This window comes from Papio anubis, chromosome 6 (genome assembly GCF_008728515.1).
Source record: "Papio anubis isolate 15944 chromosome 6, Panubis1.0, whole genome shotgun sequence".
NCBI lineage: Eukaryota > Metazoa > Chordata > Mammalia > Primates > Cercopithecidae > Papio > Papio anubis.
In genome coordinates, this window is record NC_044981.1 from 105,032,037 (window position 1) to 105,045,672 (window position 13,636).

Sequence of the window (13,636 nt, forward strand, 5' to 3'; positions counted from 1 at the left end):
CATTCTAGATCTTGCACCACTTTCAAATCAGCTTTAGCTTGCTGAAAGCAGTTCTTCCCTTGATAGGAATGAGCATGAGCTGTGTGTGGCCAAGGGCTTGGGACACACCAGGGTAACCTGCCCTCCATCCAGCTGCCCCACTGGAGGGGAGAGCCATCCTTCTCTGGCTCTCAACGTTCTATCTCATATCTCCCAACACTCAGGTTGGATAGTGAAAAGAAAATAATTTCATCAAGGGTTAAGCCAGTGGATTAATTATCCTTCTTTTGTACAATGCTTGGCCAATTACTTTGCATAAAGCAGGAAAATGGGTCAACATAAAGAGGCTGGGTGGGCAGCCCCTCTGCAGAGCACACCCTCAGCAAGCAATTCAGGGGGCAGAATCGATGCTTCCAGGGGGCACGTCCTAAGTCCACACCACAGACAGTGATGAGCACACACTCCCATTACTTCTCAGCATGACATACTTGGAGTAACAGCCAGGCTGCAGCTGCTCCCATTTCATCTCTGGAGTTCTGGGCCCAGCCTCTTTCAACTCCCCTTGCCCAAGAAGGCAAGTTCTTGTTTTCTTTTCTTGTGTTTTCAAGGTTGTACCTGTGAGTTTTGGTAGAAAGTCCTTGAGGCTTCGGGGCTACTGTGCCTCTGGGCCCTTGAACTTGAATGCTCTCTGATTCCAGTCTTCTTTTCTTTCTGGGCACTCGGCTCCTGGTTTCCTTTGAAATCCTCACGGATAAAATGATGAAACAGCCTGGAGGCTGTTGAGGCTGAGTGACTAGTTGAACAAGTATGCCTGAAACATGCTCTGTAAGCAGAGGGGTGTTAACTGCAGGCATCTCCAGCAGAGGGCCCAGCTGCTCGGAGCACATCTGTGTTCTCTATTTGTGTCTGCAATGACTGAATTCAGACATGATCCAGGTGTAGACAACATGTTAGCCTGAGAGTTAAGAGTATGACTGGCATCAAATTGCTGGGTTTAAGTCCAGCTCTGTCACTTACTAGCTAATTGTCCTGGAGCAAGTTATTGACTGTGCCTCAGTTTACTCATCTGTAAGTGGGGATCATAATAGTTTCTATTTGAGAATTGTTGCGAAGATTAAGAGTTGAGACTCAGGAAGCACTTAGAGTTTATTGTGGAGTGCTGGCTGTTGTTACTGTAGTGATCATGCTTATGAATAACAGGCAGTGGAGAGTGGAGACACCAGTGGATGGCAGGAAGACTCAAGGCACAGTGGACAGAATCAGGATCCAGAGGATCTCAATAAGCTACGGTGATGGGTGATTTTCACAATACATTATTGTGTTCCCAAACCCCCAGCTGCAGAGGATGGGAAAAACGTGACTTGGCAGTGGTATGGGTGAAAATGGCTTAGGGGGTTTAACAGTGTTTCGTGTGGGACAGCCACAGGGTGGGTCTCCCCCAGTTAATGGTATCTTACCCAACACCCCTAGAGATAGGTGTGGGAAGAGGGAGAGCATTGGCCTCAGCCTTGGATACACAGACCACACCTGGACTCCAAAAAAGGAGTCTAGAGGCAGGAATGTGTACAGAGGAGTGAGCTGGTCACAAAAAGGCTTTGTGGCATGTGAGTCAGTCAAAGTGATTGGAGCTGCTGTGACAGGTAAGCCCCTAACCACAGAGACCCAGCACAACCGCTTCTGGCTTGTTCACCTAGGAGGGGCTCCTGAGTGGAGATCAACCCTCCCCTAGCAGTGACCCAGGGCAGCTTCCCGTTGTGCAAGAGCATGGAGGACTGTGAGTGGCCACATGCCTTCTGCTCACATCCTAGAACTCCTGTGGCCACACCTACCTGCAAGAGAGGCTGGAAAGTGCAGAAGAAGAGAAGAGGAGTCTGGCGATCAGTCAGCAGCCTCTGCCACCTCACACAATACGAAGGAGGTCCAAGAAATTGAGGATGTTGAGCCTAAGAAGTGGACCCAAGATGTGTCTTCACTCACTCAGATGTGTCTTCACTCAGAGTTGGGAAAGAGGGGATCATCTTTGTTTTGTGCCACTCCAAAGGGGAGATGCAGAACCCATGGACAGATGTAGGGAGGCAGGTAGGGTGAACAGCTGTCCCTATCTGGCTTTAGCACTGAAGGTTCACTCTCCTGGGAAAGCCCTCAACCCAGGGAAGACCGGGATGGGCTGGCCCTCCTAGCTTGGGCAACTTTAGGTCCACACAAGTGTATCTATGCTGAGAGCTCTCCAGGAAAACACTCCTCTCCACAAACCTCCACCCTCTGAAATATGAGTTGAAATGCTGTTGGCCATAACGTCAATGTTAATGAACCAACAATATATATATATGCACATATTATACACATATACATATGCACATATGTATATAAATATATAGATACATTATATATATCAAATTAGTTGTCTTTAAACAGAAATACACATAAAACAAGATTACATATCGATCAGTAGGCAAAAATGTGACCAGAGGCTTGCGGGAACCTAACCCTGTATTTCCTCTAGGGGCAGTGCTTCAATGTTTGCTAATTCAATGTTTGTGGTGACTTTATAGAACAGAACTACCGAAAATAAGGAGAACCAATTGTATATCAATACAACAGAATACGATTTGGTCATTAAAAAACAATGAAGTGCTGATGTGTGCTAAACATGGATGAACCTTGGAAACATTATGCTAAGTGAGAAGCCAGACACCAAGACCACATATTGCATGGTTCCATTCATGCGAAATGTCTGGAATAGGTCAATCTAGAGTGACAGACAGATTAGTGGTTGCCTAGGGCTGAGGGAGTGGGAAGCTGGAGACTTGGGAGAATATGACAGCTAAAGGGAAAAGGTTTGTTTTGTTTTGTTTTAGGTGATGAAATGTTCTAAAATGGACTGTGGTGATGGTGGCACCTGTCTGTGACGGTACCAGAAACCACCGAATTGTACACTTTAAATGGGTGAATTGTGTTGTATGGGAATTATATTTCAGTAAAGCTATTTTTAGAAAGAAAAAAACCCCTCCCTCCTGGGGAACTCACAGGAGGAAGCAGAACAGGGCATCCCTGGCCAGCGCAGCTCTCACCTGAGTGCCTCCCACACTGGGGCTTTGACAAGCCCTGCTCTTTCCGGGCAGGCTCCGGGAGGGGCTCAGCCCCCACACCTCCCAGGGAATGCTGTCCAGCTGAATTCCCTCATCACAGAAGAAAGACTCTGGCAGAAGGGCCCACAGGTGGCATGAGTGGCCCGGGAGAGAGTAAGCTCCTCCTTCTCTAATTGCCTAAGCACAGGTTGGTGGAAATGCTGGGAGGGGATTCAAGCAGCTGAGAGCAGAGATTCCAGGTGACACAGTTCTAAGGTTTCTTCAAAGAGTCTTGAACCCATCAGGAATGCTTTTGATCACAAGTAACAAAACAGCTGACCAACAGGCACTGGGCAGTGAAGAGAGGCCGTCAGCTCATGCGGCCAGAAGTCCAGAGGTGGGAGGTCCCAGCTGGCACAGGTGCAAGAGGATGAGTGTTGGCACCAGACTTCCTGGTTACCTGCTCTGCCACCCACAGCACACGACTGTCCATGCCAAGCCTGTCACCTCATGGTCACAAGATGCCACCATGTTCCAAGTATCACATCATCACACAGAAGCGTTGGAGGCAGAAAGTTGAGGAAGGTGCAGAAAGGTCTTTTCCCTACATGTCTTTGTCTTGTATATGAAGAGAAATAAAAGTATTTCCTAGAAGCCCCATCAGCAGGCTTGCTCTGTGTCTCATTGGCCACAATTGGGTCACATGCTAAGTCCTGGGCCAAACATGGGATTACAGTGATTAGTTTGGACCAGGCACAGTGTACCTTGGGTGGTTGAAATTATGCAATCGATATCCCTCTACCTAAACCCAATCTAGCTTCTACTACAAGGGAAGAATGGAAAAGGGGAATGGCTGTTGGGTGAGCTGTGAACAGTATGGTTAAATGTCATAGAAAGTAGAAAAAAAGACTGACGGTGTTCTCTTGCAGGAATACTATTTTGACATTTTGCAGAACTACTAGAAAAATAAAGACTTCGATGTTTGCGATTATGAGCTCTAAATCTAACCAAGTTCTAGTAGCTGTAACCCCAAAGCCCCTAGGGCTTAAGATACCAGAGCCGGCCTGAAGAATAACAGTGCCAGCACCTCTGCTTCTCCACCGAGCATTTCCTTGGTACAAGAAGGTGAAACTTTTCATTGTGTTACTGGAAATACATCATGAGGCCACCGTCTTGCCTCGGCATGGCTCCTTCATTAGCAGGTTCTTCAGATGTGGAATGCAATTTGGAAGTAATCTGTTTGCTTGGACACGGCTGAACGATGGCTCCTATCTGGAGATAGCTGGTGCTTCTGCGACAAGAAGTCGATGCCTTCTGCATGCGTGAGACTCAGAGACACACGCCCTAATGTGCCCACCATGTCTTGTCAATATAGCAAAGCAGCTGCAACCTTCTAAAAATTAATTGGTTTCTGGATCATTTGCATTTTTTATAGTTTGCCAACAACAGATAGGGAGAGGGGAGGGAATTTATTAATGTTTGAAGAAATTCTCCAAAAGGGGAAGAAGTGAGCATTTTTAGCGCGACCCAGAGATGCTCATCTAAATATGACATGGCATTACCTTTCAAGCTGCCTCTCCCGGCAAGCCCCTCTGAAGGGAGAATTGATATACAGCTCTAAATGTAGACAGCTGCTGCAGACCTCCAGAAACTGCCTGGGGCTTACAGTATTTTATTTGGGGTCTACATTATGGTTCAGTAACGGCCGTTTTCAGAAAACAACCGAGGCAATTTCAGGATTCACTGTCACAATAGGTCCACTAAAAATAAAGTCAGCATAAATAGATTAAGAAATGGACAGAATAACAAGGCATAAAGAATGAGAATGAATGCGCCTGCTGCAGATGACAGGGCAGCACACTGTGTGGGGAGCTGGGGAGCGACGAGAGGGAAGGTTGGAGCTTTATCTGCTGACTCTGTGGTTTCCAGATGTTTTCTGACTGTGGGGAGAGTTTATTTCACAGGGACAGTCAGCCCCTAATCTAATTCTGCATTAGCAGCAGTGGAGGCTCTATATGAAGTGGGGAGAACAGCTTTCATTGTGGCATTCCGTTTTTTCATGGCTGATACCTCTTAAAAGACAGAGTGGGCCAGGCTCGGTGGCTCACACCTGTAACCCCAGCACTTTGGGAGGCCAAGGCGGGTGGATCACCTGAGGTCAGGAGTTCAAGATCAGCCTGACCAACATGGTGAAACCCCGTCTCTACTAAAAATACAAAAATTAGGCAGGCACGGTGGTGGGTGCCTGTAATCCCAGCTACTTGGGAGGTTGAGGCAGGAGAATCTCTTGAACCCAAGAGACGGAGGTTTCAGTGAGCCAAGATCATGCCACTGCCTTTCAGCCTGGGCGACAGAGCAAGACTCTGTCTCAAAAAAAAAAAAAAAAAAAAAAAATCGTAAGTCTTCCATAGCAGGATCCCTAGTCCCAAACATGAGTTTGGGGAAGGAAGAGATACAGTGCAGAAGGAAGTAAGTTGGAAAAAAAAAAAACAAAAAACTGTTTTTAATTCAGTCATGTCATTTGGAGAAAATGAATCTCTTTAGAAAACTGGCAGGAGAGAAAAAGATAAAAACTATCTGCTATACACTTACTGTGCAATCATAGGCCAGCGCATACTGTGGTAAGCTCGGGGAGATGGACTCTTTCTGATCTGGGGGTCCAAGCAGTCTTACTCAACTGGTTAATCACAGAGCTCTGGTTGGGGCTTCCAGCCCCCACTTGTCAGGATCGCTGGAAAACATCATGATTTATTTTCACATCTGGTCAGGCCGGGAATGCCAGAGAGAAGCAGCCAGGGTGCCTGGTGTGGCCCCTAGTTCCTCACCGTCTCGCCCTTCACCGATTCTACAGCTTTTGTTGAATAGAACAGAGCAACAGATACTGCTTCTATGGCAACATTTCGTGGAATTTTCTGCAAAGTCATTTCCCAACCAAGTTCCCTGGTGTTAATAAGTATTAGGTGAAAAAAAAAAAAGAGTTCTCAGCTTAAGTACGTTGCAAAAACAGTTGAATTTAGCTAAGCAGGTGAATCTCTTTCAAGACTTCTCAGCATCTTTGCTAAGGTGAACTGCACTGTGAATCTTACAGAAGAGATAAAGTGGACAGCATTTCTCCAATGAATCTTAACATTAAAATTGTCCCTTTGGAAAATATTTTCCATGGAACACCTTGGTAGGACTCTCTGGAAATATGTTTCGTCCTCGATACAAACCATATGATTTTCAGTTGATTGAATATAAGAATGTTAGGGAACATAGCTCTCTACGTTTCTGCCTGGCCAGGACCAATTTTCTTTAAAAAAAGAAAACTTTTTATTATTATTTTTCCAGTTCAGTAATCATTCAATTATCTCCAGGGGACATGACTTAAAGAGCAGAAACGACGGCACTGAGTTCTCCAGGCTGGGAAAATAGAGGGGACTAGGTCGGCCCAAACCATGCCTGGTGGCAGATGCCTGCCCATGCCCCTGCATGCCACGCTAGTGTTTTGGCAGGCATTCATCAGAGGTCAATCAAAGTTACATCAGTGAAATGAAGCTCTGCTGTGGAGACATTTAATCATTTCATTAAGCATACTATTGTGTCCAGGTGCTTTGCCAAGTATAGTGCTGGTTATGGCTTCATCTAATTCCTAACTGCTGGGAAATGCAGCCAGCAGCCCTCAGACGCTCGTGCTCTGCCTCCCCAGGCAGCTGCTGGAGAGGCGGCCAAGACGGGCTGCTGGAGGAGTTCACCTTCCGTGTATTCCAAAGGCAAACAGGGTCTTCTTGTCAAGTTTCTCTTGAAGGTTCTCCAGCCTGATTGGAGTTAAGGGAAGGCAAGGATGCGGCAGGAGTGGGAGGAGGTAGAGGGGATCTGAGGACTCCAACTTGGCCAGGGTTTCAGAGCATCTTGGGCATGCAGAACTTTGGTCCACAGTGTGGAGTGCTCTTCGCATGACAGGCTTTCTGGAGGACATGGTGTGGGGGACTCCCCCTACCTCTCAGAGGCCTGTGCACCCATCTACAGCCAACCTCCACTGGGACAAGGCTCATGGAACTTCAGGGTACAGAAGATCAGTCAGTGCCTTTCGTGGTGGGGACCCCGTACAGTGAGCAGTGCCCATGGATGAGAGTGGGGGACCCTGTCTGGGTATAACGGGGAGGAGTTTCAGGCGATGAAGGCCAGGAGCAGAGAATTTTAATACAAGATTATAAAATGAATTGAGATGCTCCCTAGAATAGACCCCTCATCACGTAGGTGGTTCACTGATTTTCAACAAAGGTGCAAAGGCAATTCAATGGGGAAAGGATCATCTTTTCAATAAATGATGCTGAAATAACTGGACACCCATATGCAAAACATGGGACCTCTATGCAGACTTTGAATCGTATGCCAAACTTAGCTTTGAAATGATCCTGGACCTCAGTGTAAAAACTAAACTATAAAACTCCTAGAAGAAAATGTAGGAGAAAATTTTGTGACCTTGGTTTGGCAAATGTTTCGTAGCTACAACATCCAAACGCATGATCCATAAGAGAAAAAAAAAAGTGATAAATTAGACTTGTTCAAGATTAAAAACTTCTGCTCTTCAAACGACAATGTGGCTCACACCTGTCATCCCAACACTTTGAGAGGCCAAGCTGGGCTAACCGCTTGAGCCCAGGAGTTTGAGATCAGCCTGGGCAACATGGTGAAACCCCATCTCTAGAGAAAATACAAAAAAAATTAGCTGGGTGTGGTGGTGTGCACCTGTAGTCCCAGCTACTCATGAGGCTCAGGTGGGAGGATCACTTGAGCCCAGGAAAGTTGAGGTTCCAGTGAGCTGTGATCATGACACTGTACTCCAGTCTGGGTGACAGAGAGAGACCTTATATCAAAGAAAAAAAAGACAGTGTTAAGAGAACAAAAACACATGCTATAAATTGGGACAAAATATTGGCAAAATACTTATAAAGGACTTGTACCTAGAATATAGTTGTTAAACTCTCGAAATAATAAAAAAGAAAACAGTGCAAAAACAGCAGAAGATTTGAACAATTTGCCAAATTGTCAGATAATGTCAAAGAAGATATATAGATGGGAAATAACCACATGAAAAGATGCTCAAAATCATTGGTCTCTAGGGCAATGCAAATTAGAACCACTCCCCCCTGCTAAAATGGCTAAATTAAAAGGAACAAACCTACTAAGTTCTGGTGAATACACTGAGCAGGGGGATCTCAACTCTGAGTCACAAATCATTTGGTTACTTTCTAGAAAAAGATATTTTGGAAGAGTGCAATATTACAAAATAACAGTCCGTTTGATGTCAGGAACCTAAAACTCAGTGTCCAGGGTCCACAATCCCAGGAAGAGGGTATTATCCTTATTATCCCTGTTTAACAGACAAACTGAGACCTGGAGAACTTGGATGGCAAAATGAGTTCATGGTAGGGATTAAAAGCAGGTGGATGAATTCCCCAGCCCACTGCCTAAGCATGGCCTCAGTCAGCCACACACCTAAAGACCACATGAAAAGAAACACCACACCAGCAAGGACAATGAGAACCGCCCCACCCCCAGATACACTGCTAACACCCGGACATTCTGCATCCATATTCGCCAGACCATGGTATGACTGGGCCAGGCATGTTGGCTCACACCTGTAATCCCAGCACTTGGGAGGCTGAGGCTGGTGGATCACTTGAAGTCAGGAGTTCAAGACCAGCCTGGGCAACATGGTGAAACCCTATCTCAACTAAAAATACAAAAAATTAGCCTGGCGTGGTGGCACATGCCTGTAATCCCAGCTACTCGGGAGGCTGAGGCAGAATTGCTCAACTCCGGAGGCAGGAGAATCGCTTGAACCTGGGAGGCAGAGGTTGCACTGAGCGGAGATCGCACCACTGCACTCCAGCCTTGGCAACAGAGCCAGACTCTATTTAAAACAACAACAACAACAACAAAAACTTGCTATGGTTGCTTACTCTACTACACAGAAATCTGGGCTACAAAGGAAACCTTTTAGAAGTTTGGAAAGAAAGAATATCTCTAGAAATAAAAAGTAGGGATTGTCAAGGAATCTTCTTCTGTATATAGTTTCTCATTCCTTGCTACCCTCAACCAGAAGGGGGAAAAAAAGTTAAATATAGACTATTGGGATACTTCCAGACTTGAGCAAATAGACATTCGGAAGATTGCTGAGAGTTACAGAAAACTGAGAAATCAATCAAAATTGTGTTCTTTGATGACTTAGTATTCACCCGGTACTATTCTAAAGGCTTTATAAGTGATAATGCCATTCAACCCCTGCAGGAAGGTATTATTAGCCAGATTTTAAAGATGATTAAACCAGCCATCAGAGAGGGTAAGTGATTGCCTAAGGTCACACAGCTAGTTGGTGGTAGAGCTAGGATTCAAATCCAGGTTTGTCTGATATCAATGGCTGACTTTTCCATCCCATCACTGCCATTACCAATAAGCAAATAAACAGTCCTACCTGGGCAGGTTCGTATCCTGTCTCTATCCTATTTGTCCTTCATGTTTACATAGTGGTACCAGATGTGCATCCACAGCTCTGTAATTTTCAAGGACCTGCCTGTCCTTCCCCTCCCAACCTGTTGGCAGTTTATAAATGCTTCCCAGGCACCATATAGGGTCGTTATCTCTCCTCTCTCTCTGCGACTGCACCTTGGCCTGTACCCTGACTCTAGATAGAAACCTTATAAACGGTTAGTGATTACTCCAGCCCCAGACAAGGAAAGCCGCCCTTGCCCGAGCCCCCTAAAGGCCTAAGCGGATTAATACCACCTCGGCAAACCTCCAGACCGCCCAGGATTGGGGGCAGGGGTATGCTTCAAAATTTCTTCTCTGGTCAGCTGTGAAAATGAGTCCATGTCCAACAAACAGCATTGTTCCATGTGAGCAGCCGTCAATGCATTTGGCAAGAATAAGGACTTGGAACACACTGGTGATTATTTTTAATTGGATGGGCCTCGTGGCTGTAACAAAAATCAATGTATTTCTGACGCGGCTGCGGATGCACTGATACATCTCGGCCCTGTGGTGCTCTAGCGGCCAAAGGAGACCAGCGCCCCACAGAGCAGCCTTCTTTTGACTTTGGGGCCCTGAGGACCAGAGGCTCAGGGCTTCCCCACAACAAGGCCACAGGACCCCGCTGGTGGGAGGGCCGGGGCCCCGCGCTGACCAGACCAAATAGAGGCCCCCATTGGGGGATGGGCCCCGCGGTGCGGGAGAAGCGGGTCTGGGGAAGGAGGGGACTGCACAGGGGGCCGCCTGCACCCTCTGCTCGGCTGTAAGCTTGGAGGGTTTGCGTTTCATGGAAAGTGCAGAGGCCTGCTGAGCATTTGCTGCTTGCATCAGGAGTGACGACCTGCCCACGCAGGACAGGGCCAGGCAGGGGGCTTATGAGCCAGAGAGCCTTTTAATGCTTTCATTTCTGGCTGGAATCACCATTTGTGAAATATTAAAACCAAACAACAGAACATGGCCTCCCTGGTGTGATGAAAAGCACGTGGCTCTTATCCCTGCTGGCAGCTGCCCAAGGTCTTCAAGGAGATGGGGTTGCTGTCTGGGGAGACTGGGGTTTGTCTTTCTTGGGGGGAGAGTGGGGGTTGTCTGTGAGCAAAACAGATCAGACAAGTGTTCTATGGAGCCAGTTTTTTAAATGATACATTGAGGGAAAAGAAAAGTAATTGGATACCCATCCAAGGCTTAAGGAACCCTTGAACCTGGTTTAAAGGTTTTTCTCAAGAAAGACAATAGCATGGGCTCTCTTGTCGTCCGGCAGTTCATGGACAGGGTGAGGTCTCCGTGCGGCTCACATGGAACAATGCTGTTTGTTGAACACAGACTCATTGTCATAGATGATCAGAGAGGACATTTTGAAGCACCCCCCTGCCCCCAATCAGGAGAGGACCCTGAGTCTGGAGAGCATTCCTCCAGGAGTGGCCCAGGAGCAGGTAAGTGCCGCAGGCAGATCCCGGGGTGCAGACCGCAGACTGCAGCACCGTTTCTTCCACAGCTTCTGCAGAGAAGTGTTTTCATGCACACGGGAGCTCAGAGAGTGAGCAGCCACCATCTCAGTGACGTGTCTTTTGAAGATTTTTGGAAGCTGCTTCTAGACCACAGTGCAGCCTCACTAACAATAAAAGGAGAAATTCCCTGGAGTGCCAGGAATGCTACTGCCATTCCCGTGAACTGTGTCACCTGTCGCCCTCGTGTCCTAACTGAAAAGCTCCCCATTCACACTCAACAGAATCAATAACAATTTAAACTACTTTATGGTGAGCGTGATTTGTTTCTAATCCCTCTTTTTTTTTTTTCCTTGAGACAGTCTTTCTCTGTCTCCCAGGAGTGCAGTGGCACAATCTCAGCTCACTGCAACCTCCATCTCCCGGGTTCAAGCGATTCTCCTGCCTCAGCCTCTGGAGTAGCTGGAATTACAGGCATGTGCAACCATGCCCAGCTAATTTTTGTATTTTTTAGTAGAGAAGGGGTTTTTGCCATGTTGGTCAGGCTCGTCTCGAACTCCTGGCCTCAAGCAATCCACCCTCCTTGGCCTCCCAAATTCCTGGGATTACAGGCATGAGCCACCTTGCCCGACCTCTAATCCTTATCTCTGGGGTTTAGTATAAACACACACTGGAAAAAGAGATCTCAGCCTTCAGACACCCCCTAAACCCACCTGAGCCTGCTTCTCTGCAAACACCCTTGACATCTCCATTAAGAGCCCGGGGGACCTCTGCTTGTAGGCTGGGTTGCATTTGCTACAAAGCCCCTGATTTTCACAGCCACATAAGCGATTTCTCTCTCAAGGCATTGCTTTTGTGTAGAAATTTATCATATTTTTTCCTCAATCCAGAAGTAAATCATTTTTTTTTTCTGAAAACTTGAAGAAAATCCTTTAAGCTGTTTGGACTTATTCGAGCATGTAAAAAGGGTATTTCACCCCATAGTTCAGCTGCTTAGAATGTTCTCAAATAGCTCAAATAATCTGAATTTAAAACTTTGAATTGGGCCTCTTTATATAGCATCTTAAAAAGGTGCCATTGACGAAGAAAAATATGGCCATGAAATAAAGGATATGGGGAGAAAGTGATCCTGCTGGTTACAGTAATAGATTGAGACTCATAAATCTTGGTTTCTATTCTTGGCTTTGGAAAGAATTTATGTGCTCACTGCATTTGGCACATGGCGGCAACAGGGAGATAGACTGAAGGACTTGGTATGAAGGAAATAACATCTTCCTGTACACATTCAATTGTGAAATCCACACACAAGGCACTGGAGACAATGCATGCAAAGCCACCTTAAAGAAACACAACAATTTGCAAGTCAGATGGGGCCAGCCAGGACTGCCCTGGAGGGTCTCAGAGCAACTGCCAGCAGCTCATATCTGAGCAGGGGGAAGGAGAGGAGGGAAAGGGGTGGGAACTGAGGAGAAGTGGGGTGGGTGGGATGGGTTTGGGGTGGCCTGAAGCCTTCTGCTTCAGGGGAAACAGTAGAGTGTCCCTGGCTGACTGGGGATCCAAAGCTCTGCTCTGCCAGTTCTGAGCTGTGCGATCTTGAGTTAGTTACCTAACATTGTGTCTCAGTCCGTTAAAGCCCCTATAACAAAGGGTGCAGCTTGGCTGAGTACTGGTGATGGCTGTCCAAGTTGCAGGTGGCAGTCCTCTCCTTGTGTCCTTTATAAAGGCACTAATCCCATTCATGAAGTCCCCACCCTCATGACCTAATCTCCTCCCAAAGCTCTCACCTCCTAATGCCATGACACTGGGGAAGAGGATCTCAACACATGAATTTGGAGGAGGACACAAACATTTAGTCTATAACACCTCAGTAAGCCATAATAGCTTCATTTGGGAAAGTGGAAACAACAGTTCTTAACTCATGGAATTAAAGGAGGATAAAATGTGTATACCTCACTTAGCAGTTAGGAAGAGGTGGTGAGGACTGTGCTGGTAGGGGTGGCAGTGATACTGGTGAGGGGATTGCCATTGTGGTACTGGTGGAAGTGGTTATAGTGGCGGTGGTGGTGGGCCTATCATCAATGCAGAGATGGCCAGGTCCAGGCTGGCAGAGCCTGTTGCCATGATCAATGCCCATGAGCCAAAGAAACCAGGAACACATAGTTGAATAAAGTTGGGTTTCTGGGTACTTGTTGCCACAGGGGAAACTGCACACCACAGGGAAGCTTGGGGTGTCTCAGTAAGAGGGTGGTGGGTGACCTTGTTATAGGAGTTGAGCTAGTGTTAGGTGACTTGGGGAGCATTTGCTCTGGATTGAGTATGATTGGATATCACTAGTTTTTATCCAGGATGAGAAGGGATAGAGCGAGCTAAGGCTGTCATTGGTAAGGAAGTCGCCATCATTGACATTGGATGAGAGGGAGGCACATGTGCTTGTTTTTGTGGTTTGAATGGCATGCTGTGTGTGTCTGTGTTCAAACGTGATTACCTTGTTTGAACAAGTGGCCTTGTTTTTGTCTCCCCCATCCAGTCACAGAGTTGCTTTGTTTAATGTTGGTGTCCAGGAAAATTGTGTTTGTTCAACAAAAGACCATCATGGTGGAGTGGTGGGGGCCAGGCTGGCTCCCAGCTGACAGC

At 46.7% G+C, this 13,636-nt stretch overlaps 1 long non-coding RNA gene across 2 annotated transcripts; it reads right to left on the reverse strand.

Annotated features, from left to right (window-relative positions):
- Nucleotides 1–233: 233 nt before the first annotated feature.
- LOC116275343 lies at nt 234–7,649 on the reverse strand. 2 transcript variants are annotated; one of them, XR_004184384.1, is made up of 3 exons: nt 5,873–5,888; nt 5,640–5,778; nt 234–1,922 (listed from the first exon to the last, which is right to left on the reverse strand). It is a non-coding gene; the product is annotated as an uncharacterized LOC116275343 (long non-coding RNA). The 2 variants fall into 2 exon arrangements; XR_004184383.1 differs by having other exon boundaries at nt 5,640–7,649.
- Nucleotides 7,650–13,636: the final 5,987 nt, after the last annotated feature.